At 44.6% G+C, this 27,919-nt stretch overlaps 1 protein-coding gene across 4 annotated transcripts in view; it reads left to right on the top strand.

Annotated features, from left to right (window-relative positions):
• The first annotated feature begins 394 nt into the window (after nucleotides 1-394).
• LOC134531996 (ATP-binding cassette subfamily C member 4-like) overlaps nucleotides 395-27,919 on the top strand; it is a 125,250-nt gene continuing 97,725 nt past the window's right edge. For 2 of the 4 annotated variants that reach the window (XM_063368110.1, XM_063368112.1), the window contains exon 1: nucleotides 26,832-26,948. The gene's annotated coding sequence lies outside the window, so the exon portion shown is untranslated. Of the gene's footprint in view, nucleotides 526-26,831; nucleotides 27,039-27,919 lie in introns of those variants that run through there. The other 2 variants (XM_063368111.1, XM_063368108.1) reach the window with 2 other exon arrangements.

Below are 27,919 nucleotides of genomic sequence, written 5' to 3' on the forward strand. Positions count from 1 at the left end.
CAACGTAGAAACACACAACTTAGAAACGTCATAACTTAGAACCATCCCAACTTAGAAACACACAACTTAGAACTGTCATAACTTAGAAACGTCGTTACTTAGAAACACACAACTTACTTAGAACAGTCATAACTTAGAGTCTTAGAAGATTCTATCTTGTGTATTTCTAAGTTGTGACAGCACCCCGTGTGCGAGGCGCCTCCGCGGAGCGGACAGGTACGAGCTGGTGGTCACGAGGTGGTGCAGGGAGGGCGAGAGGGGGGTGGAGGGGGTGAGTGGCCTTGAGGGGACACGCGCGCCGTGTGCCAGATGCCGCGGGCGGTCAGCTGATCCTTGGCCGAGGGCCGGGCCGAGACGGGCCCGCAAATAACCAGTCCAGTTCCTGTCTGGCACTCGGGCGAGCAGGTCGCGTTTATCAGACGAGCTCCGCGTGCGAAGGATCAGCCAGGTACCTGAGGAAGGGTAGAGGTGGCATACCACCTCCCCTCCCCCCGTGCAGCAGTGAGCAGAGAGCAGTTGGTAGAGGTGAGTCAGTCGCAGGCAGCTGGCCCGGCGGCGCGACACTACCGCCCCCCGCCCCCGAGGTTCCTGTGTAACAGGATCTCGGCGGGATGCGCAAAAAGGGGAAACCATTCCGAGCTCCGGACGCGGCTAGTCCGCCCCGAGACTCGGCTGGGTCCAGTGACGACGAGTCTCTGAGTGGGTCTGAGTCAGATGACATGCACGTACTCGATCTCACCACCTGGTCCCAGAGTGAGGATGAACAAGTACGCCTGAGTGCGGCTTTCGCCGCACCTCTACCAAGCTTCAGCCCCGAGCCCGCCTCCTCCGCCCTTCCCATGGAGCAGACAGTCTCTGAAAATCCAGAAAGAGGTTCCCCCGTTTCATCAAATCTCACCCCACCTGTAATCCTTGCAGGAGAAGCAGCTAAGCTCCTCTCAGAGCCAGGGCCACCCTCGCCTCAGCGAACGGATCTGAGAAGTCTGCAAAATTCCAACCTGCCAACGCAGTTCAGCCCGCCTTCCTCGGCCTGCCGGCAGAGAGTTCATCAGGGACCGGCACTACCAGCTATCCTGGGGAGTCGGGAGGGGAGCGGACTCCCACAGATCGTCCCCCAGTAAATCCAGATCTGCCGGCCAATGCACCCGATGACGAAGGAGAGTTCATCCTCGTTAAAAATGCCAAAAGACGTAAAAACACTACTGCTGTAGATAAAATCAACACGGCCCCAGCCCCGACCAAGGTGACCCAAAATACCACCCAGACAAAGCCAAGCGCGCGACGTCGCCGGTGGTACGAGATGGTAGTGCAGGATGCCTCGCTGTACCTTAAACTTGCACAAGTATGCAAGGAGAAGTGCAGGGCAGACTTCACTATAGGATATACCCGGGGCCGCATGCTGCGGCTAAAATTCTGTACGGTAGGGGACTTCGAGGCTATAAGAGACTGGGTGCGCCGATCGGACTTCGCGGCGCACTGGTACAGCACAGACAGAGAGAAGTCGGCGCGCGTCTGCGTCCGCGAGGTTCCACCTAGTGTGAAAGCCACAGAGCTCCTCCAGGCCTTTGTGGACGATGAAATACCAGCCATCAGGTGCGAGCAGATCGCACAGGCGCGCACAGATGGTGCATCTAACCAGCGACATATCCTGCCCACCTCAGTATACATACTGCACCTGGCCCCAGGAACTGATGTGCAGCCTCTGTTCGCGATACACCGGGTTGGACATCTGCGATGCAAAATAGTCCCCTATAGTCCAAGAACGCCGCAGATCGCCCAGTGCCACAGATGCCAGCGCTATGAGCACACAAAAAACAATTGTAACTGGCCAGCGCGATGTGTGAAGTGTGCAGGGGCGCACGCCACTGCAGCCTGCACCAAAGATCCATTGACGCCGCCTAAATGCTGCCTGTGCGAAGGTCCTCACACAGCAAACTACAAACAATGCCCTCGGCGCCTGGAGCTTCAGAGAGGCACCTCGGGCAGAGTTCAAGCCCAGGATCCGCCGACTCATGGACATAAATCGAGCCAGCCTAGTACAGTGCCAGCAGGGGTTGGGGACCGTGAGATGAGGGGGGTGGGGGAGCAGCAACAGCCAGCCCCCGGGCCTCCTCCTCCCCCTCAAGGGTACTCTGCGACTTCCAGACCAAAGCATCATGCTAAAAGGTTCCTTCCTGCACCGACAGTGACTCAAACAATGGTGTTGGCAGGGGCTGGAGGAAGCACAGGGCGCGCGGTGCAGAGCAACCATGGCCGACAGGAAAACCAACCACCCGCGAAACAGCAGAGCGCACCCCCTCCCCAACCACCAACCCTAACGGAGCAGGTGGAGAAATCTTGGCCTGGTTTGTCGAAACCGCGGCATGCAGCTAAGCAGGAAAGCGCCCACAGCGAGAAGCAGGTAGTCCAGGGCTGCCAACAACCCCCACCCCCACCCCTCGCCAATGCTTCCAAACCGCGGCATGCAGCTCAGCAGGATAACATGCAGAGCGAGCAGCAGGTAGTCCAGGGCTACCAACATCCCCCACCCCCACCTCTTGCCAATGCTGCCAGTCCCACTCCGCCTGCAGCCCCGGCGCATGAAGCCAGTTCCCTAACGCACACGGTACACTCACAGCCGCCTCAAAATCCGAACACAGCGTCCCTGGGAGAGCTGTTTGCATTTCTGCGAGAGATGGATCTTCCGAGGATGCTGCACATCTTTCAACCACACCTGATTGCTATGCGTTCGGTTACAGACCCGACGCAGCGCAAGATGGTGTTCCTGCAGGCCATGTCTGAGTACTTGATCTAACTCTATGACAGACACGACTGACGGGACTGACGAGACATTCAACATACTATACTGGAACGCTAACGGACTGCGACCACAAATGCACGAGTTCAAACAAGTGTTGATAACATATGGAATTTCACTTGCACTAATTAATGAAACGGTTCTATCATCCACGCAGCGCCTGAGCGTCCCTGGCTATATAATTTATAGGGACGACTCAGGCCGAGGTACAGCCGTGCTCATAAAGCGCGGGCTGCATCACTATCCCGTCACATTTACAAACCTTCAAACACTGGAAAGCCTCGCGGTTGTGTTGCCGACACGAGCAGGGGACTTCCTAGTGGCCGCGGCATACAGGTCCCCCAGTAAACGTTTTTATGAAGACGACCTTGACATGGTCGCGAGTCACTGTCCTCACTTTTTTATGGCAGGCGACTTAAATGCCAAACACATTGACTGGCACTCGCGCATTACCTCCCCAGTAGGCAGACGACTAGCGACTTATGCAGCGGAAAAAAATTACTTGGTTCGTGCCCCGGAACTCCCTACGCACTTTCCGTATGCGGGGGGGCCGGGGGACGTACTGGATGTGGTTCTGACAAATGACGCTAGACACCAGTTTACTCTGACATCACTAGACGAACTAGACTCCGACCACAACCCTGTTCTGTGCGAGATGCAGCTTCGTGCTGATGTGCAACCCAGGGCCGAAATAAAATACTCAGTGACAAACTGGACAGAATACACTTACACTCTAGAGGATATACTGTTCCCAGACAATGCCATAGAGACCCCAGACGATGTAGAGGCGGCTGTAGAGTGCTTCACAAACACACTTCACACAGCCGCACGAGACGCGACGATGCACCTCACCAGGCGCGAGGTACAGCGCACCCAGTATCCTGACTTGGACTACCACATCGCAGTGAAGAATGCGGCACGACGAGAGTACCAGCGCACTCGCGCGCCCGTAGCCAAGACAGCCTACAACAGGCTTAAGGCACAGCTCAGGCGCACAACACAGCGACTCAAAATCAGCCAGTGGGAGGATCATGTTCAGGAAGCGGAGCGGACTGACGCCCGATTGTGGAAGCTGGCGAGCACACTGCGCGGCGCTAAGGCACGGCGTGCCATTCCTGCCATTCATGGACTGCACGGAATGGCATACACGGCCGAGGCAAAGGCAGAAGCTATTGCTGAATCACTCGAGCGTCAGTTCGAGCCAAATGAGGACCCCCAGGACGATGACTTCACGGACGAGTTGGAACACACTGTGCGCCAACATCTCCGCACGTCATCCGCACCTGAACTCGAACTCGAAGAGCATGTAACAGACGCTGAAGTTAGGCGTGTAATGCGGGATCTTCCGGCGCAAAGAGCCCCGGGGGCGGACCGTGTTTCCAACCTGATGCTAAAGAAACTGCCGCCCTGTGCGGTGGAGTTCTTGGTTCGGGTTTTGAATGCGGTGCTGCGCACTGGAGTCTTCCCGCGCGCCTGGAAAGAGGCCCACGTCATTACACTGCCTAAACCAGGCAAGAATCCAATCTTCCCACAAAATCGCCGTCCCATCAGCTTGCTGAGCTCACTCAGCAAGCTGGCTGAAAAGGTGATTTTGAGTCGGCTGTTGGCGCATGCCAATGCCCTCGAGGTGCTCCCGGACTTTCAATATGGCTTCCGGGAGGCTCACTCCACGACACACCCTCTGACACGGATCGTCGAGTCGGCCACAGATGCTTTCAATGCCCGGGAACACATGATGGGCGTGTTCCTTGATGTTGAAAAGGCATTTGACAAAGTCTGGCATGAGGGGCTCATTTACAAGCTCATATCACTGCATTTTCCACCCCGCTACATCCTCCTCGTGTCCAGCTTTCTGGCTGGCAGGACCTTCCGTGTCAAGGTGGAGGGCAAGCTGTCCAGGCCACGACTAATCTCCAGTGGAGTGCCGCAAGGGGCGCGGCTAAGTCCTTTCCTCTACAGCCTGTATGTCGCCGACATCCCCACAGCACCAGACGTGCACGTCCAGCTCTTCGCTGATGACACTGCGTTGTGGGCCACAGGCCCGGACATCAACCAGGTTCAACAGCACTTGCAGGAATACCTGCGACTCTTCGAATGGTGGCTTGAGAGATGGCGAATTAAGGCCAACGCCGAGAAATCTCAAGCCATCATCTTCACTCGTCGCAGGCCGGAACCGCCACTACCTCTTGAGCTATTTGAAACACACATTCCCCTAGCCCCCACTGCTAAATATCTGGGTCTTAATCTAGATTCCCGCCTGACCTGGCAGCACCATGTGGCCAGTAGAGTGGCGGAGTGCAAGAAGAGAATAGGAGCACTCCCCACTACTGAAGGGCCGTGTGCTGCCGGACAGACTTAAAGTACGCATATACAAAGCAGTTGTCCTGCCCGCAATGCTCTATGCCATCGAGGTGTGGGGTTATGCAGCCACCCGCACCATCCAGCGACTCCAGGTCGCACAAAACCAAGCCCTGCGACTCATCACGGGCATGAATCGATACACACGCATTCGAACTCTGCACAGACTTACAAACATGCACCTCATCTCACAGATGGTTCTCAATAGGAACATAAAATTCTACAACACTGCCAGGGCGCACAGAAACGCCCTAATTCGAGAACTGGGGAGCTACGACCCGGAGGAGGTCGTTAGCTACAAACGCCCACGTCTCGCAGCACCCTGAGCGCACCACGGAGACTGGCGGGACTCGTGCGCTGGCTGCTCACGGCTCCCGGCCGTGGGGACTCGGTGCGGGGGTCGAGCCACGCACCACAGACTCCGGGACCAACCCCGCACTCACGCCTGAAAGAGAGGGAAGGGGATACGCAACACCACCGACCCACAGATCGTTCCACAGCCAATAGACTCAGTGCACGCTGCCCGAGGAGCTCCGCACTGCGGGTCAAAAGTGTGCGGCCACAGGAGGTCGACAAAGGCAAATCTAAGAGGACGCAGTCGTTAAAGGTGCCTCGAAGAGCGAGCAGGGCAGGCGGGCGCGGCGTTCAACACGCCGCGGCTGTACTGGCGCCTGCGCGCGCCCGCGGTGCGACAGTCGCGAGTTCTCTCGGGGGCTCCAAGCCGGTAGTGCAAGGCGAGAAAGGAACATCTGGGGTCACCGGTGTGCGAACCCTCGACTCTGGCATTGACCGCAACGAGTGCAGGGGGAGGCGGGACGGTGGTGCCTACTCTAACCTCTCGTATCGGGAAACCCGGCCGCGAGTCTGTGCGCTACAGCGGCGAGCCAGAGCACTGGCTGTGCTACCACATGGCCGGCGGTCTCCTGGAGCGTGCGAGGGACTCGAGTGGCGGCCTGTCGCGGGGAGAGCTCCCAGGGGTCGTGTTGGGCGGGGCTGTCGCCCTGTGCAGTGTGTCACTTCACTCATCTCCACAATAATTCACATCAGTAGCGGGAAGCATACCTGGAAGCAGGGGCTGGGCCTTTCACTCCCGCGCGCCGAAACCGATCATCAACATCATCACCACATTCTGAGAGCCCAGAAATGAAAGACTCAAAAGTAAAAGAAAAAGAAAAGAGGAAGGAAGGGAGAGGGAAGGGGAAAGGGAGGGGAGGAGGAGGGAAAGAAAAGAAAAAATCTAAAATGACAAAACTACACAATCTTTCAACGCTGACACACATACACGCTCTCTGCATATCCAGGCTGTTAACTCTGGCAACTAGAGCACCGGGCAGGCAGTATGACTGAAACTGCTCACATTGGGACTCGAACCCGTTTCTAAAGCTCATTCCTTTTTTTTTTTTTTTTTTTTTTTCCCCTCTTCCCACTTTCTTATCCACAAATAGCCCCCAGCAGGGGGAAGGTTTTTAAAGCCCCGACCGCCACCACCAAAGGATACAAGTTAAACAACACTATAGAAGTAACTCAGCATCATATTTTCACAGACATCCACACATAAACTCTATTTTAAAACAAGAGGTAGTGGGCGGCAATCCGCGGCCTGGAACTCTTCGCGGGCCCTTGGTTCGATGCTTTGTTCTGGCATACGGACCACGAGGCCCGCAACTGCTATGATGACAATACAGTTTGCGGCACACTGTGTCGCAGTGTTGTCTGATAAGCAAACAGTCTGAGCAAATAACCAGTCCGCTCGCCGCGGGCGTTACGAAACACGCGGCATTTACACTCGACGTTGACTCGCTTCAAGTCGCTCGGGTGGCCACGCGAAACTCCTCCACGGACACTTGGAACACTCGCTCAGTCGAAGCATTAAGGGGCCCGCCTCGTCAGGGGTGTATGAGTGTTAGTGAGGTGGGATGATAAGCGCGACGCTCGCTGGTGCTTCTATTACCACAGGGAAGCATCTTAGGCCCTGTACTCTTTAATATATATGTCAGTGACATGCCACGCCCCGCACACCGACTAGTAAAGCTGGGCTGTTATGCAGATGACACAGTGCTGTATAGCAGGTCCCACAACCTCCAGCTAGCTACCAACAGACTGCAAGTCGCGCTCACTGAGTTCGAACAATGGTGCACGACTTGGCGTATAAAAGTAAATACAACGAAATCAGAGGCTATTGTATTTACTCGTAAAAATCTCCCGCCTGTAGAACACAGGCCGCAAATACGTTTGTTTGACGAACAAATACCGCATAAGGATGTAGTGAAATATCTAGGTGTTCACATGGATAGGAAACTACTCTGGCGCAATCACATTGACACTAGGCGAGCGCAAGCGCAGGCTAGGATCAGTGCACTATACCCAGTAATGAGTAGACGATGCGGCAGCAAGGTTAAAACCGGCCTACTGCTGTACAATGCTCTAATACGCCCAATAATTACATATGCAGCCCCAGTCTGGGCAACAGCTGCCCCCACACACCTAATAAAACTGCAGAGGATTCAGAATAGGTGCATTCGAATCGCCACAGACGCCCCACAATACTGCCCTGTAGAAGCATTGCATCGTGAAACCGAGTCAGAGACTTTGCAAGACTTTTACACTCGTACAACACAAACTTTTTACGATAAATGCGTAAATAGTTTAAATCCGCATATTTCCTCACTCGGAAATTATGATCCCGACGAAACACAAAAATACAAACGCCCGAAATCCATCCTGGCGCATCGACCACCGTAGTGGCCCGTGATTGGCTGGAGGCTACGGCCAATCACAGCGCACCTGCGCTATATATTATTTTTTTTTTTTCCTAGCCTAAGTTAATTCTAAGTGTGTAGGGGAGGGTCCAGGTTAGGGGAGGACCTAAGTGTGTCTCAGGCCGAAGCCTATACACTCTACCATGCGGGTTTTTAACCATGCAGGACAAGGGCGCGTGCATCGTGTGCTATTGGGGTTTACTGGCCAGCCATGGCTGCAATTGGCGCCATGACTGACGCCCCATTGGTCGCCTAGCTTAAAAGCTAGCTAATGTGACCCAGGTAAAACCTGCATAGACACAGGGAAAACCCTGGGCCGGTTCATGCGGGGATCAATTAACATGCATTAAGCAAGCAGGTAACTACTGGACAAGAGGAAGAAGGGTCCAGGTAAGAAGAGTTGGAGGGGCTGAAAAATCAACCATGCTGGAGTTGGGTGCTTGGGCCTTGCGGCCCGCATTTAAAGGTTGGGAACTCCTGGGTTATTATTAACCAGGGGCGCAAGCGCCCCCAGGGGCGGGCGACTTCACTCGTCAGCCCAGCCACAGCTGCCCAGGCAGCCACAGTTAAAACAGAAGTGGGCAGACGAGCCAGTAAACCGGCTCGAACTGCTGGCTCTCGGAGCGAAAGGCAGCCTGACATTGCACCATCTTCATCTTCCTTCTTCCAGTCAACAGCCAACGACCTTTCAAGCCAGGGTGGGGGTAAGTCGTTCAGGCGAATGAGGTATCTTGCGAGTCGGACCCTCTTGCCCCCCAAATTCCCGGGTCGGTTGAAGGTCGCGCCGCCCAGGCTACCACTGGCTCCAACAGGGCCCCAACTTGAAGGCGCCGCCATCTCTTCCTTCAGAATTCCGATGCTGTTCAGTTCCGTTGCGCGCGCGGCAGTCCACAGCTCCGCAAGTTCCAGCCCGCAGTTCGTCTACACTTCGCTACTAAGGCACATCGAGCTCCCCTGCGGTGCCTTCGCCGACGAAGCTGCTTTCTGCCGCGCGCCGAGCTACATTCAGGCTACCTTTCTCCCCGACAGCCGTGATAACGACTCCACAGGCCGGCCATTGGTCCGCGGACTGCTATTGGTTATTCACAGCCACCCCAGCGAGATTGCAACTCTCGGGCTGGGCTCCCGTATCCGCCACCCGCGGGACGCGGTCGGTAGCAGTTGGCGCTGCTAGGCCGCCCCCAGCACGCACACAAAACCAACACGCACTGCCAGCCTTCGGTTACCCAATAGGGCGCAGGGAACTCCCAGCCAACAGCCCGCGAGAGAGATGCGCACGCCCCGAGAGACGACCACCGACGCACCTGCGCTCAGCCGAGGCCCGACCCCAACTCTGTGGTTGCGGACTGGCGAGAAAATTCTGCTTAAGAATCGCGCAGTTTTTACACTCGTATTTCTGGCAGCTCCAGACTTAGTATTAAGCATTTTAATTTCTTAAGACATAACTTTAAGTCCTAATATTAGCATTAAGTACCTAATAAAATTCTGAACATGTGCCTGACCACGTCCTGGAGTGCAAATATGCAACATTGGACTAGCCAATGATTGACATGCTCAGGCTGGCAGCACATTGTGACTGAATTAAATCCCCCCCCCCCCCCCCCCGCACCCGTCGACAAACATGCTTTTTGGCCCATCGGGGCCCTAATGAATTTTTTTTTTTTTTGGCCCAGCGGGGCCCTAATTGATTTTTGGCCCATCGGGGCCCTAATGAATACACCAGCACACAAATTCCCCACTCTCATAGGAATGTTTATTTCTTAATTAAGTGAGCAGACTCACTATCGAAGAATAGGTGCCCGACCATGTGCCTGACCACGTCCTGCGGTGCAAATAATCAACATTGGACTAGCCAATGATTGACATGCCCAGGCTGGCAGCACAGTGTGTCGAGCATACATGGCCGTGGTAACTGGGGCAACCTGGGTGCTGCGGCCATATAAATTATAGTTGTAAGATGTACCTTTCTTTTCTTTCAGCTCACCTGGCTGGCTGGCAGCCTGGGGGAAACGACGAAGTCGCCCCCTAAAAACCAGTCATGACCAAACACCCAAATGCGGACAAAAATGTCCAAGTGCCCGCCATTGCTTAGTAGATATTTTCTACTCTTCCAACTCTTCTTCCTGAGCCATCCTTCTATTCCCGTAGCCAACCCGCATGTAATTAATGCATGAAATTTTGCATCCCGCATGTAAGTGCCCAGGGTTTTCCCTGTGTCTATGCAGGTTTTACCTGGGCCCAACTTATCTAGTTTTAGTCTAGAATAGTCAGTGAGGGGAGTTAGTCATGGCGCCAATTGCTGCCATGGCTGGCCAATCCCCCTCCTAGCACACGATGCATGTTCCCTTTTCTGCATGGTACCCCCTGCATGATTAGAGCGTATAGGCTTCGGCCTGAGACGCACTTAGAGTCTCTCCCTAACCCGGACCCCTCCCAAAACACTTAGTTTTAACTTAGGTTAGGAAAAAAAAAAAAAAAATTGGTGCTTCTAGCACGGTGTCTCCTCTGGACTGGCGCGCAGTCTTCTCGTCGTCACAGGATAACTGTGAAATTTGAGCGGTGACCGCAACATTATATGGCCGATAAATGAAGATAAAGGTGTAATGTAAGCCCCTTAAGTGCTTTTAATAATCTGTACTGGTTGTTTTACGCCTAAAAATTACTCTGAAAACATGCGTTTTAGCCATTTTAACTCTTCTAGAAATACAGTTTAAAAACATGATACAAAATTAAAAGTACTTTTCGAGCCTCAGCGAACTCTTAAATGCTTTTCGTAAACATGCGCCACTCGGATATCTTGAGTAGTTTTGAAATCGCGTTGTTTTTCCTGAAGCTCTGCGCACCGTCTGTGTGACCAGGTAGGCGGAGCCCTTAACATATTGACAGTTTCCAAGAGCGTACGCAGTTTCTGACGTGATAACGTCTCATAAATCGATGAACGCCGTCTGCACGCACGAAAAATTATTACGTTCCGCCTGAGCCGAGCGTGCAAGAACCGGCCAACCACCGTGCGAGAAAATCTGCTATAACATCAAACAGGTTGAGGCGAACTTTTTAACTAATTGTTCGTGATTATATTTAAACAAATTATTTAAATTAAATTTTGCAAAAACTGTAAATAATACTTGAAAATTAAAAAGTATGCAATTTTTCATCAATGTTTTCTTATGACGTTATCACGTTTAATTATCGTCCGTGAACCGACTTAACAGACAAACCCTTTTTTTTTTTTTTTTTTAAATTTCGTTGGTGAGGGGGTGTAGTAATAACCAGTCATATAATTACTTATTCATCTTAAATATTAATTACATTGAGCTCATTTTGAACATTAATCCACAATAATCATGTTGGTGTATCAACTGACTTCAAAGAGTCTATTTACTCTGATTACAACGATACACAGAACTCAGAAGTCGTAGTCCAGCGTGATTTCTAAGAAGACCCGGTTATCTGGAACGACAAACAAACCTACGTTCATTTGAGATGCCTTCTTCGTCGAAGAGTCCCGTGAATTTACTATAATTCCCAAAACTTTGGTCACGCTTATGCGTTTCTACCGCTGCGGCTTAAACTTCCGCAGTGTTTTTTTTTTTTCCTGGATATACATTATGTCCATAAATAATGTCCCATTTTCAATGGTATATTATGTTAATTTATACTATTTAGAACAAATTAATTATCACATTTAATGTAAATTGACTTAGTTTTTCTTACAAATGTTAAATATGTACACCTTTAGATATACGGTACCTACACATCCAAACTTAAGTCCGATCATTCTTTCACACTTAGGTTAACAAGTTTGGAGTAATGAAAGCAATAGCCTCTTCAATTCTGTGTCTCTATTCTGGCAAATCATCATTAGGTAGTGGCGGAACGTGAACACGATCTTATATGAAGCCCCAAATGGAAACAAAAGTCGCAGGGCGTAATTTTGGGTAAACGTGGAGGCCAGCGGAAAAGAGCTATGTAATCGTGACCATTGGCGGATGTTTTTGCCACACGGAGGATCACAATTAAACTTTAAACGAAACGCACTTGAAACTGAATTTACAGATTCACTCTTAGCGAATTGCAGAACACAAAACGCTTTACGCTCAGGAGTCGCCATTTTGCGTAGGTGGCGCTGCGAGCGTGAAAACAACAAAGCAGTACTCGCGCATGCATTTATATAAATCTGAAGAGTTATTGTTTGTGACCTTGAACCAAAACTCTACAACGCTTACCGTTAATACTATTAAAATTAATAACCGGGGAATTCTTTTATGCGATGCAGACCTCCGTAAACTGCAGAAAGTAAAATATTAAAAATCAAGCATGTGAACATCTGATCAAGAAGAAATCTCCGAGTAAAAACGCCTCCGGTTGAACCGCTTAGTGACACCGGCATAGTAGTTTCCGCAACTGAAATGTGTTAGTCAGTCAACGGAAACTGATTTTTTTACCCTGGAGTTTTATTTTGAAGAGAGGTCACAGTTCATACAGCTTACATGTCATTTCCTTTACAACTGCAGACATTTGCGATGAAAAAGTCTAGGACGCGAAGGGGTAAGGGGGGATGTCCATGTAATTTTGTAAGGGGATGGTTTACTGGATACCAGTGTTGTTTGTCGGCCAATAAAAGTCGCGATTATAGGCTTGCATAGTTGCGTGTTTCCACTGAATTGTAGCCCTGATGTGTATAATCGGCCGGCCGTCTTATATTCCGCGTTGCAGCTAGCTACAGCAGCTATCATTTGGTCATTTCAGCGGAACCTACTTGCAAACAGTTCCTTATTGCGTAATCCAAGAGTTTATTATAAGGTTAAATATAATTCATTTTTTTTCAAAACCGAATATATTATGTTTATATTACTTATTTAGAATCACAAACATATTCAACTAATTAATTTTAATATTTTACGTTCGAATTAAATTTGATAAGTTAAACGTACTATTGGTACAATATCCCTAATCGCTAATCAGGTTTAAATAAAAATTTCAATGCTTGTCTAAAAATAAAGAAAATATTTTGATAATTTTACAGTTTCAAATCACAAACACACACAAATGATTAATTATTTATTTTTACGTTAAAATGTATTGGCTATGTTTCACAAAAAAAAAAATTGTTCCGAAAAGTTTTATACATATTTTCAAAACTAAAAATATTTGGATAATTATACAGCTTTGCATCACAACACAATAAATTCCGTTCTTAATTTAAATATTTTATTTTAAAAAACCCTGGATACGCAATAAGTAACAAAAGCCTTTTCAAGTAACGGACTCTACGTCTTGTCAACTACCAGGGTCAGTAAAGCGGTAATATTCACGACACATCACAGGGATGTTGGAAAAGACAGCGCTCTTGTCTACAGAAGCAAACCCATCACAGCATTTTCATGCCAGCCCTCAAGCCCCAGCCACCAAGCCCCAGCCACCAAGCGAACTTAAAATTATTTGTATTTCATGAATAAAATTAATTAAATAAACAAAAAATCGTGTATACAAATCGAATTGTAATCAATTTGCAGTGAATAATAATGAAATTGCAGCGGAAAAAAATCAGTATTCGCATGCGTGTGGCACAGTCGTCTGCCCTCACGTGTCTGCCCGTTCGGGTAAGCACACTTAGGCATATTTCCCCTCCTACACCGCGCCGTACCACGCCGCGATCCGCCAACCCCCCCCCCCCCCCTTCCTGCTGCTGCACAGCGCTCATTGTGTACGGCGCGGTGCTCGGCAAGTTTCTTACTCCCGTTAACTTCAGTTTCACATTTTGTAATGACTCCGTAAATGTTAAATCAGAATAGCTCTAATAGTTTGTCTCTTGTCGCAAACTTGTAAAACATTCACATCAACCTTACATATTTCCATACAAACTTTTATCCCCTTTTTCCTATTGTTATTTTACATCCTTGAGTGTAAAACTTTTACAAACTTTGAATGTCATATTTATTTATATCGAAATATACAGCCTAAAAAATAAGTATCAAGCTTCTAGCTCTAAAAATGACGATACTTCCATACAACTTTTCATCCCGCTATGAACCCCTTACAACCCTTTTTTTTTTTGCATTAAAAAGTAGTCTATGTCCTTTCTCAGGCTCCAGACTATCTGTGTACTAAATTTCATTTAAATCGGTTCAGTAGTTTTGCCGTGAAAGCGTGACAGACAGACAGATAGACAGAGTTACTTTCGCATTTATAATATTAGTAAGGATTATAATTTTAGTTGAAGAACTTAGAAGGCTACGAATTCAAACTAACGCGACCACTTTCGTCTTAATCTGTACGCCCACTGACGAGTTAATTAGCAAAGGAAAGCCTTGTAAGCGTCAATATTTTGCCCAAACTTCGACATCTGTCACGTGGCACTGACGCTATCTAGCTGCGTGAGTCAGAGACCGTGAGTAAGGGCTACTTTGCTCTACACAACGACAAATAAATTTATAGCGCTTGGCTCGTAGTCACAGAGATACAGTCGTCACCGAGGCGGTATGTTTTCGTTGCATGCGGTTTTAGCAAGTGACCCTCTACTTACCAAACTAAAAGACGTTTCACGCCAAAACATGAAATCCTTAGATAAAAAGGTAGATATTTGCACTACCACTGCTTATGATTTATTCCTTGACATGCCAAATATTAGGATAAATAGTTCAAAATAAGAATTACAGCAAAAAGATAGGAAAATATAAGATGGCAGGGCATAATCCTGCTTAATGAGTTGCTCCTGCCTCTACCCGACTTACGCCCTCCTACGCTACTTCAGAACACCGCAGGCTGTCTCAGACTAACAGACGTGCAACAAGTGACTAACGAAGCACTTGAAAACAATTAATTTTTTTTTCTGATCAAGCGTTGTTAAAAATAACTGCAGTTGAAATCACGCTGGTAACATGTCTCTGAATCAATATTAACAACGCAACTTCGATTAACTAAGGTTAGCCTACCTGCACCAACCAGACTTCATACAATGGGAGGGTTGGCTCCAGGGCAGAGCGAACCGGGCAGTCGCTCCAGCCTAGCGACTATCAGGGCGCCGGTCATTTCAGTTTTACTTCCTCGTATTTCTATTGTTCTGTTAAAAAAATCTGGATATTAATGGGAACAGGAAAATTAAAATGTTATTAGTGTGTCTCATTTAAAAGTGTTGATCAATTCCTATTTCAGTAATATCGTATTAAAAAAAACTATCAAATATGTTATTGCCTCTTGTAATGATGTGCAAATACCCGGATTGGCTGGTAAGAATTCATAAAATCAACCGGTGGATAATTTAATAGGATATAATATCAAAATTTTTAAAGATAAATGAGCAAAACCATCGTTCTAATTGAAGTTTTAGATTGACTAAAAAACGTTGTTTGAAAGACATGTTTTCCAATTTCCCGCCGCTCTCAGAAATACATGGGCCCGTAAAAGTGAATGTCCCAGGGCCCAACAAATCTAGGGCCACTACCGTACAATGTGCAGTGACACCGCACACAAGGGCAACAGTCCACAAACTCACCACTCCGAAACAAACTGGTTTAAAAACCACGCAATGACCGCAATGACATAACAACGCAAACAATGAAATAAAATCACTGTCGTTTATAAAGCATGAAAATCGCAAGAAGTCAACAACCCTACAACTTGAAATTACAAAACAGTAGAAAACGAATGTCTTCTCCAGGCGGAAACGCAATCATATACGCAAAAAGGTGAAAGTTGAAAGTTTGCATCTTAAGTAGTTTATAAACGAGTATTTGAAAACCTATTTTACATTTGCGTTTTGTGTTTCCTGTATAGTTTATAACCCCAGCCTAACGCAGGCAAGTACAAGTGAAAATAGTTGTACAAGGATGGAAAAAGGGGGGTGGGGGGTAATCGAAGATAATACGTCCCCTAACCTAAATAATTAAACAATAAAGTATAGACAAAAATTAAATGAACTAAACGTTTTTTATAAATCGTATAAACAATGATGCGCGTTAATATGGATATTTTATGCTACTCTATTTTAAACCAGAGATCAGGGAACTATACAGATGGAGCATAAGGTCAGATTATATTCTAGAGGAGTGAAACCATAATTTGGGGGGGGGGGGGGGGATTTCAGTGTACAACACATATCAATACGGCGGCTGTTTGTTTACAAATGTATCGACTTTACCTGTATTTGAAGTTAAATTGGAGAAAAAAATATCAACTAATATCATTTGTATTATGAAGATTCGTTAACAGTTTAACTACAGTCGTTAATAAAAGCAAGCTAGAACCGCTGATAAACAAACGTCCGCCATATTGATATGTGAAAATCAGAAAAAAATTGGGGGAATAAACTGCTTCACGTCTGACGGCTAATGCTCCAGCTGTATCCTTTCCTAATCTGCTTTAAACCTTTAAGCCGTTAAAGTAGAGGCGAGGTTGAGTGCCATCACTGACCAAGGCGGTGGGAATTGCTCAGACTACGTACGCAAAAATACTTCTAGTCCTTCAATTAAAAAAAAATCCTGTTACGGCAGTTTCTTCAGCCACTAATTATATGCTTGTAGATAATCGCATATAGAATTCCTCCACATTTGTATTCTGCATGTAGCTTGTCAGATTTCAAATAGTGTATGTAAATCTCAAGACCGTTAGAACGTGAGAGAAGAGAATTCCAATTATTCTCATAATTCATACGTGGGTTGAGCCTCGACGTATTGGCGCAAAAAATAAAAGAACTATCCGAGTTTTTTTATGGTATAAAAAAGGGAGGAAATAATGAAAAAAAATAACAACGCAAGAAATGTTCAATAAATAAAAAAAACCCTCATAAACTCTTTTAACACATCGAAAGCAAGAAGTTGTAGTGGTTTTAGAACTAGCACATAAAGAATTGGTTGAATATGGAAATTTTACGAAGCTGGACTGGACCGATCCAGCAAACAACTGTTAACTTACAGGTACTGTCATGTTGTTTACGTCTGTATGCAGGCTTTACGTAGACCAGGGGTCGGCAGACCGCGGCTCTTTTCATAGTAATTTACGGCCCTTCAGCTCACAGCGCTGCCTCAACGCCAGATAAAATCAAGCGAAGCAATCACCACGCATGTCCTCAACCTGCGCTCGCACCAGCCATTGCACCGGCCGTTTCCACACTCGCCCGGCTGCTCTTGAATTTCAATAATGAATCAATTTAAATAATTTATGGTTTCTTGTTTTATCAATAGAGCTCTACCAATGACTACCTTTTTTTTTTTGCGTCTTTAAAATTTATTCCATAGTGGGAGGCAATTAAAAAAAAACAACCAATGATAACAAAATCGGGGGATACAGTTTGGTGTTGCAGCTACATATCTATCATCTCCATACAAAACTTAATTACACCACTAGATAGCTAAAGGATCAAAGAATTCGTTACGCTAAGTGAGGACTGTGACGCATCGCGCGGATAGGAGGGGGAAGCGCCACCATTTTGAGGTCATTTTTCTGCGTTTAGAGATTTCCATTTAGTATAACTTTTGACTCGGAGAAGCTACGACGTTCGTTTGAGTTTCAATCGTCAGTTCTCGTCCAAATCTATCTATTGCACATATAAAACATTGGTGTAAAATAGTTACAGTAAAAATATATGATGTTAAAATAAATAAAAATATAATCAAAAATGTATAACGTTGGCCTATATGCGTCAAAAAGCCAAATACAAATACAGAGATCGTATATGGTTGGGAAGGTCTTCCCAAAAGCAGTCGAATGATACCAATAAAATACCATATGACCGAGTGAAGCAGTGCAAGGAACGTAAAAGAATGAATGCAGCCAAGCGGATCAACGACGATGCCAGTGCATCTGCAGCTGGGGCGGTTGAAATTATGCAAGTGGATCATGAAATCGCTTCTATATCGACACGTATTCCCGTACAACACACGGCCGTGTCCATGGCACAAACGACACCGCTTTTTTTTTCTTTTCCGAAGTAGCCTTCATTTTTAAGACTTTCATTTGTGAATAAAATATTTACTTTGATCTCGTTTTTTTGTTTATCATATTAAAATTCCTCGAAAAACAGAGAAAATAGATTATTGCAGTACTCTAAAAAAAAAATGCAGAATCTGTTTACTTAATTTTTGGCTCATATCATTCGAAAGTTTGCCGACCCCTGACGTAGGCCTACAGTAGATTGGCCTGCATAACGCGTGATGTAAAACTTGATGTAAGTTTTTGGACATACGCCATTGCTAAACTTACATCAAGTCATGCACTCCCATTGCACAAATCTTTTAAAGATAACGCGTGATGTAAAATCCTACTTTATAATTTACCTCCCGAGCACTGTCCGGGAGCTCATAAATAAAACTCCAGTGGTTATAAACGACAGTGGCGTAGCCAGGATTTGTGTATGGGGGGTGTTAAGAAGCATGGGCCCCCTGTATTAAAGCGGGGGGTCCGGGGGTCCTCCCCCGGGAAAATTGGGATTTTAAGGTGTAAAATAGTGCTATTTTAGCCGTTTTCGGTACTTAAATTTAAATATTGTAATGGTAAAATTTGTATTAATTTTAATATGAAATTTGTTTGAGTGATGAATAAGAAATTAATTAAAGATTTGGGGCTAAGGGGGGGGTTTGAACCCCTAAAACCCCCCCCTGGCTACGCCCCTGATAAACGAGCTGCTTTGAGGGAGCTAAGATTGATCATCTGTCATCCATACTCCTGCACCGGTGTCTTTTCCTGTGGAAACAAACATAACTGCCTGTCTGTCCTGTCCGATACATCGAGTTATAACACGGGAAAAGTGTAATTCAAGGTAACTTTGAGAATTTTCCACCTACGTCGTTATAGCTTACTATCGAAGATGTAAACGTTACACACCTTACCAAGGTCACATAGAATCGCTAAGGGAGTCATTGGCTGACGTATCACATGACATTTTAGCCTTCGCGCGCAACGCATGTGCCTATTTGTGACTTCCTGTTAAAGCCTAATGTTAAACACTTGCTGTGGCACCCTTTTTCGCACGGTTAGAAACACGTAACTCAGGAACACGAGATAGACTTTTCTATATTACGCCTGTTCCAAGTTCCAACTGTAAGTTTTAAGTTGTGTGGTTCGGCGTTGTGTGTTTTTAAGTTATGACAGTTATACCTAAGTTTTGTGTTTCTAAGTATTGTAATTCTAAGTTACGACGTTGCATGTTTCTAAGTTATGACCGTTCTAATTTATGTGAAGTTTTTTTCCCCCTAACAGTCTAAGTTATGAATATTTTTAGTTGTGTTTTTTGATCCCTCTGTCATCGATTATGCAGTACGTTGCTGCTAGAAGAACTGGACCTGCAAATCTCGTTTTAGGATTTTATCCGCTTCCATTACGGCTGAAATAAGCTCACGAACCAGTTTAAACTCTTGCACGGTTACCATAAACGAGTAGGACTTCCATCCAGCCTGTAGTGCTGTGCTTTACGATAAACTAATCCATCGCAAAGAAAGAAAATATTCTAATTAAAAGGTTTTCGCTCGCAACAACATTTTTTAACGGCTTCCTCTTCTTTTTTTGTATGGAATTTATCACCTTAACGATAACCGGTGGGCCACATAATCGCAAGAAAGGTTTGGCCCGTATCACCTCGTCTCTCGGTTCGAAGTCGTGAAGTTATGACCGCCTCACAACTAACTCGTGCAGGGCTTGCAAGCGAGAATGAAGTGTGACTGTCTCACTCGCCGAGTTGGTTACGTCAGTTCCTTTTCATTACTATTACTTGAGGTCTATTCCTATAAATTTCAATACCATACCTCCCTCGTATCATGTTGTTCTGTCACAAATATTTCCAACCAAATCACTTACAAGGTAGTAAGTACACTTCGGAATGATATTGTGTATTAGTATTATGCCTTCAGGGTGTTCATCCCTTAAAATAATAAAACGCACTGGCCAGTTGATTCCATAAAGAAAGCCTTTGAAAATTTAAGCACCATTTATATACTAGCCAAGTTCCACTCTGGCTAACGGTGGCCTGGGTGTTAATGAACTTACTGCCGCCTAGACGCTCTGGTTTCGATGGTTGCTGACGGTGAATATTTTATTAAATAAAAAACTAAATAAATCTTAATTGTTTACGAATATTATTTATTTTAATAAATATATATATATATATATTTTAATTAATTTATTAGATATTACTTGACATTTTAATTACAGTAAATTTGCATACCAGCCATTTACTCTGTAGTTGCAATCCAAGCGTGAGACAGACTTTAGACGATAAGTTTTATCGCTAATTTTTTCCCCTAATCTAACAAAAAGCTAAGTGTATTTGATTAGGGACACACGTGAATTAAAATTTATTTTTTCTCAACCTTTTTTAATTGTGTTATTGTGTATACAAGCCAAGAAATACAATATGTGTTATATGATTAAGAATAGAAAAAAACAGATCTTAAAAAAATTTGCAAAAAAAAATTTCGATTCCTAGAAAAAAAACAATGAAACAATATATAGATAACCAATTTTGAATAATTTTTTTTTTCGTTTGTCTGTGATAATATCATAGCATCATTACAGTGTACGTGCGCTGACGATTTTTTTATAAGTATGCGAACAAAGGCGGATAATACCCGACAATATTTATCTGATGAAAGATTCTCTAAGCGGGCCGCATGAAGTGATTTCGTAGGTCAGATCCGGTCCACGGGCCGCCAGTTGGACGTCACTGCGCTATCGCATCGACAACCAACAGAATCAACACGGGATATGACCAATGTTGACGGTATCCCGATGAAGGCCCGTCTATATAGCAATGTCCTAAACTGTGTCCGAAGGACACTCGTCGCTGATTGGTCCACGTGACCCTCTGACGTCATGCGTCAAGTGGGCGAAGGTCCGAACCTACCTGGTCCGAAGACATTCGTCAATTTGAACTTTTTGTCCCAACCTGTGTGCTTCGGACACAGAAAAAGAACAGAACACTCACGATATTTGAATTTCCGGTTCCCGTTTGAAAACGTGGTGTTTGTTTTTGTTATTGAAGGAAATGGAAGGTGTTGTAAGTCACTTATGTTATAACTTACATAACTTTCATAAGTTCAATCTCAAACTACAAAGCATCAAAACAATAAACAAAAACCTTTGGTTTGGCTCATTTACTGCGCTCTAGTGACAACATAAGAAATCAATACATTCGGACATCGGACATCGCAATTGTGGACAGGGCAGTTTTCGGTGAGACAATGTGACGTCACTCACATTCGGATAAGGACACGGACCACGTACAGGTTCGGACTATTGTAGACGGGCTCTGATACATTTGAAACACCAATGTGTGTGTGTGTGTGTGTGCACATAAACAAACACGCACGCATAAACACACGCACGCGCACGCACACAAGAAGTACTGCTGTTGACACGCTTAGATTGCAGTACAGTTGAAATGGCGACCACTTTTGCCCATATTGTAACTTCCCAGTTTGTTAACATTAAAAACTTGTGTAAACATCTTAGCTCTCGGTATTCGGCAATTGGTAGGAGTAATTTCGTGAAAATGGAACGGAAGTTGAAGAACGTAAATGTGTAACAAAGATGGCAGAACCACGTGTAGCAACATAGACCCGTATGTAGTTACTTTCGTAAACATTAGGGGACAATCCAATCTTATTGGTGTGTCAAATAAAACTTTATGATAGTGAAAATACCATGGAATAATTTGCGAAACTAAAATAGTTATAGTAAAAAGTAATCTCAAGTTTTAAAATACCCACGAGAATTGTCATTACAAACTTTATAATAATTTTTCTCCTTTAAGTTCCCAACAGCGTTAGTAGTCAGCGGGAGAGCGCGCGCTTGGTAACCTGTTCAAATCTTGCCACTGGAATTATTTTAACTTCTTTAATAATTTAAAAATAATATTGAATCAGCTCAAAAAGGGTAATGTTTGTTTGTAGGATGTATTTACAGACTGATTTCAGTCGTTGAAGCAAAAACAAATATACAAACATATACTTAGTGCTTTAATATGTGTTTCGAAATGTTTAAGTTTAATATTTTTGTAATGATAAAGAAGTATAATGGTGCGGAAACTTTATAGTATTGTTACGAAAATAAGCAGGGCCACGGCGTGTGCAGGTTCGGAGCTGGCTGGCAGCCCAGCACGGCCACTGACGTCACGTGGCCTCCGCAATGTGAGACGTGCCGCGCGCGCCTGGTAGATTACAAGGATCGTCGCTTCCTCTATCCTTCCTCCCCCCCCCCCCCCCCGGCTCCCCGCGCGACGCTTTATTTCAGCGACGTAACTGACACCTGACAGCTGCGGAGTTACGCGAGCCGCCGACGCGTGTTTCGAGAGAATTCTGCCGTCGGGTCGGCGCGGAATGACGCGACTGGCCCCAGCCGCGCTCGTGAATTCTAGAAGGGCGCCTGGACCTATATAAGCCCAGGACGCCGGCCTCCGAGCAGGCAGTTGAGTCGGGAGTTTTCCCGCGGCGGAGTTTCCAGCCGAGAGTGCCGCATGTGCGGCGGAGCGGCGAAGTCCCTGGTCGAAGGTTCCAGGGCAGAGAGTTCAGTTCCAGTGCGATAGTGTCGCGGGCGCGGCGGAGTTTCGGGGCGAGAGAGTTCCGAGCGAAGCGTCGAGCGGATCCTCGGCGAAGGGTAGTGCGACGGCGGCGGCGGAGTGCGGCGACGGAGTCACGCGACGGAGGTCCACGAGGGGTGCTGCGGCGAGAGTTGCGCCAGAGGTGCGGCCCAGCGAGGTGTGTGAATTGTAAAAACGAGTGACTGGGAAAGCAACATTTGTAAGCGTAATTAATTATTTGGAAATTTTAGAAGATTATTTGTTAGTGATGTGAATATTGGCAATTAATAAAATTATGTAGTAAAATCTTTAATTGGACTATCCATTTACGAACCCAGTAGTTTCCCACACGACGATTTCATTTAATAAATCGTAACAGTATTAAATTTTTAGTGAATATTAACTATATCAGCATTTTAATAAAATTTATCATGGAAAGTTATGTCCAGTTTTATAGGAGCCGTTTCTAATAGTTTCAAATTTCTGGGTTGTTTAATGCTGCTCTGCTATCTGCGTTTTATGGTGGCAAGAAAAGTTTACGATTCTGGAAGCGAATTATAGCGGATGTTACCAAAAAAATGTATGTGAGTCGCATCCAGAAATTTTGTATGTAAAGTGACTATCTTATTTATCAGTTGATTTATCACGCTCAGCATTATTTTAAAGAATTTAACTTCAAATTTCGTGACAAAAGTTTTCTATTATAAGTTTATTTGCAACGTGAACCACATGAGAACCATGAGGTTTTTTTCGTTACCGATGTTAGATGTTTACACATCACTTGCGAGTATTGAAAACTCGCTCACATTTGTTTTGTACACAATCTTTAACTATAATAAGTTTTAATATATTCTCTGTGTATCTTTAGACCATAAATTAGTGTCTATTAACAGTATTCTCACCATGTTGGTGATTCTGAAAAAATAATTCATTGCTAAACATTAATTATTAATTTATTCACTATTAATAACAAGGCATTCTACAAAATTATGTGCAATACTTAAAAGAGCAAACAATATTAATATTTAATTACATAACAAAATGCGTTGAAAAAAATTGTTCTGTAAAGTCGATTTATGGACGATAGTTTAACGTAACGTCATAACAAAACATTGATGAAATGATTGCATACTTTTATGAATGAAATTGAATCATTTTTATTGAATTATCACTATTTTGTATGGATACAAAGAAGGAGTGAATTGAAATCTACAATTTAATTGATAAATTTACTTTTATTTGCACTCATTAATTCAAATATGTTTATTACTTTAACGAACAGATTATTTTAACTATAACTTTTATACATGTTTGAGAGACTGGTTTGTCTTAAAGGGAATTCGTCCTTCATTGCTCACAAAAATGTTGCATGTATTTTGTAATTTCATCTGTATTTTAAAATACTATTTTGTATTTTGTATCTAAACTACATTTTATTTTGAGTATTTTGTAAATGTATTTTAAATAAATGTTCACAGGTATTTTGTAATTTGTATTTCAAATACATTTTCAAAGTATTTTGCCCAGCTCTGGTTACGGGACACTTTTTGTGCGTGCAGCCGGCGTTCATAGATTTATTAGACGCAGTCACGTAAAAAAATTAAATCAAATATGGCGTCTGTTAATTTTATATAAATTAGCCGCACTATATAATATGTGGCTTCCAAATTTTAGTGTATTTATTTACACTAGTTTGTTTGCCTGATAATAGTGATAACAGCTTGTGCATTTCTTCTCACAATCGATGTAGGTATGTTAGTAATGTATTATGAAAGATACTATCTAGCGGATGGGCCCAAAACTACTTCAAAAACTAGATATCAGTCTCGGCAATTAAAAGTTTCTCCAGTTTTCAAACCTCCTTGTTCTTTGGCTAGGCGCGCTCTGTTTGGAACTCGCTACGGCCACGTCTCGCGCGTTTCATTGCTCTGCCGGGGATGGCAGGTGTCAAACGACGAATTACCTCTTAAGACAACTTTCCTCTGAGCGAAGTAATCATTTATCTCTTCCAGCGAAGCGGTGGTTGGGAAACTTGGCTAAGTGGAGACCCAACTATCCGGCCAGTGGAACCAAAGAGATCCATTAGTTTAAATTTATTCGGCGGTGCGTTGATAGCGGAGTATGTAGGTACAGCCTGTGTCACGTAACTTGTGTCCCTACTGTCACATGCAAAGTATCACTTATCTGGCGGAGACAGGAATTTGTTCCGGGAGGAGATTTGAAAACCATAATTAATTAACAATTTTTGTATTAAAAAAAACTTAACGTCAACGAAAGGGATTGGACAGTTAGTTACATTATCATTCTCAAAAAGGCATCAGCGCCTTTGAAATTTGTAATTCTAGGTGTTGAAATAGCTAACTTTGTATATACCAAAATAACACTGCCTTCAACGATATCTCGCATTTTTTTTTCATAACTTGGAGGGGGGAGGAGTTATATCCACCTATCCCCTCTTCCGCAATAACCACATTAAGTTGTTTTCAAACATTTTTGACAAAAAAAACCCGTGGATGAAGGTTACGAAGACCATTGTTACTTCTTTTGAGAACGGTCAAATTTGAGCAAGTTACATGACAACAGACTATACTAGTGCTTGTTTTTTATTATTTTTTATTTTTACTTGTTTGCTTGAGCCTCCGAAAGTGCACTCTGTTGAGTGCTTTCCAGATACCCTTTGCAGTTTGCTTTGGAGTGCCTGGTCCACTGGACCTTTACCTCCTATTAGTGCGTGTGGATATCCACCAGTATTACATAGGAATTGCATGTCTAGAAGTACTGTGTGGGTCGTTGTAGCTGCCCAATAAATCGATACTGTGGGCACTGAGGCTTTTCGGAACATATTTTTTTTACCATTGTTTTCTGACGGTGAAAACTTGAACATGTCTCGTCTTTCGGAACAGTAAAATATTGTTACTGCTTGGAAGTAACCGCTGGAAAATTTTGCAACTAAATGTTTTGCCCGACGGAAACTTTCAAAAACTATGTGTTTATTATTGTTTTTATGTGTAACATCTTAGCTCTCGGTAAACGCCATTTGGTAGGCGTAGTTGCGTGTATGGAACGGAAATCACATGGAACGGATATGTGTAAACATGGTGCTGCCAACTGTGGTGGATGGCGCGAACCAAAGTTCACAAAGCCAAAAGGAAATTTTATAGTATTAACTGTTTAGTGAATTTTAACAAAATGGGCAATATTTTAACTATATTCCTGGTCAAAAGTCAGGTTCAAAGCCAGGGTTTGGTATTTTTGACGTGACAACGTCTAATAAATCGATGAATGCCGGCTGCATGCACGAAAAAATGTCCCGTTACGCTGTGTCCCGTTACGCTCATTGTACGCTTGTGCCGCATCTATCTCTCTTCCACTCGATTGGAACAACCATCGATTTGACTTTTTCGAGGCACATTAAACTTGAAACACTCCCATTCGTTTCCTACTTTTCCTATCATCATCCTATCCTTAACAGAATAACACAGATTGGAAGAAGTTAAATAGCAAACATGTATAAAAGTTATGGTTAAAATAATCTCTTCGTTAAAGTAATAAACATATTTAATGAGTGCAAATAAAAGTAAATTTATCAATTAAAATGTAGATTTCATTTCACTCCTTTGTATCCATACACAATAGTGATAATTCAATAAAAAATTATTCAATTTTATTCATAATAGTATGCAATCATTTCATCAATGTTTTGTAACGACGTTGTCACGTTAAACTATCGTCCGTAAACCGACTTTACAGACAACCAATTTTTTTGCAAGTATTTTTTTCGCTTTTATCGGAGATGTTTCATTATAAAGTTTAAAACTTCGGTCTGATAATCAAATGATTTGATAGTCAACGTAGCTGCTGCCAACAGCGAGTTCAAGCGGCGGGCGCGTCAAGAAATGTAGTTGAAAACACAACTTGCGTGTATTTATCACGCTCGACATTATTTTTAAGAGTTCTACGTTCAATTTCATGCGCGATGGTTCGTATTCCAAGTTTATTTGCAACATGAGGACAGATCTCTGGCGAGTACTGAAAGACGTGCACATGTTTTTTTGTTTTTTTAAGTGAAATTAAGAAACATAATTTATTCTCCCTTTTTTTTATTACCACTTCTCGCAAAACAATGTTCAGTAATGACAATTGTTGTGCACAGTGAAAGAAAAATTCAGGAACTAAAAAAAAAAAAAGAGCTGAATATTAACGTATGTTTGGCCTTGGCGTTATTGTGGCCGGAAGAGATTACATGCTTTGGCTCTCTGGCGTCTGGCGTCCCCCCTGCGCGGGAGATTGTCCCCCCCCCCCCCCCTCACAAGGCGAAAGGACGCGTGCGCTGACGTCACGGCTTGTCCCATTTCCCCCTCCACAGCGGCGGTTGATTCCGACCGCGCAGGCGCACTAGTCTTGAGACCGAACCGGCCACTCGTGTGGTGGCGTGGTGGCGTGCTTAGTGCATTGCAGTCGTGCGCGGAGTGTAGTAGTTTTTCGGGGAAGAGTTAGGAGTCGCTACACAAGGCAGCTGAGTTGGGTAAGGGGACCGCCTGGCCTACCGCACTCTTTATCCCTGCCCAGCCGCCATCTTGCCGAGAGACGCACGGGCTCTAAATTTAGTCACGTGGTAGGTTTTTCTACCCGCTTTTCCCCTCCCTTCAGCGGCTATTCGCGCTGTGTTGGCTCGAGCCTGTTCGGCGTCGCGTCTCTGCGCGCGACTACTTCTTTGTGGGTGCCATCTTCGCAAAACCCGTCGTGACCTCGTTCCACACAACGGTTCTTCTCCAGGCTCGGGCAAGCCGGGAAACTCGCTTGTCTCGTTTTCTGTTTGTTGGGATGGACATTTATGGGAAAAGGAAGCATAACATTATTAGCGCTGGTCAATATCCTTTCGATTTATTTTTGTGTATTAAAAAACTTTCAAACCGGAATTTAATTTTTAGCATTTACAAAACTAGCCCAAGTATATAAAGATATAAGGACATATCTCTATTTGTTAAGATAAATTGGCAAAATCATCGTTTTTTTTAAGAGTATATTCTAATTTCCCATGGAACCACTAACTTTTTTCTGGTGGCTATTCCACACCCACCACACCCTGGGTCCTCTCCAAAATATTTTCAGCCCGCGAAGTCTAGGGCCGCCACTACCATACCGCGTATCACCCTTAAGTTTGTAGTGTGCATTTAAATTTGTATTTACTGTCTCGTTTCAATACACGATTTCAGCCATTAGCGCTGTCCTTGTTTCAGCGTGATATGTTGCCAGATAATACACCATAGAGCACTAAAGTTTTAGACTCAACTTTATAACGTAAGGATTTTTTTTTTATGTATCTTAAACACTGTATTTTGTAAAGTAAAATTTTAAATGAGAAGTTTCGAAATACGTTTTTTTTTTTTTTGTATTTCATCAAACGCATCATATGATAATTGAATTTTTATTTCTCAACATTTTGGATCGAAAGACGCCATCTTAGTTACAACTGTTTTACAACTACTGTATTGA

The sequence above is a fragment of the Bacillus rossius genome, chromosome 5 (assembly GCF_032445375.1).
Source record: "Bacillus rossius redtenbacheri isolate Brsri chromosome 5, Brsri_v3, whole genome shotgun sequence".
In the NCBI taxonomy this organism is placed as follows: domain Eukaryota; kingdom Metazoa; phylum Arthropoda; class Insecta; order Phasmatodea; family Bacillidae; genus Bacillus; species Bacillus rossius.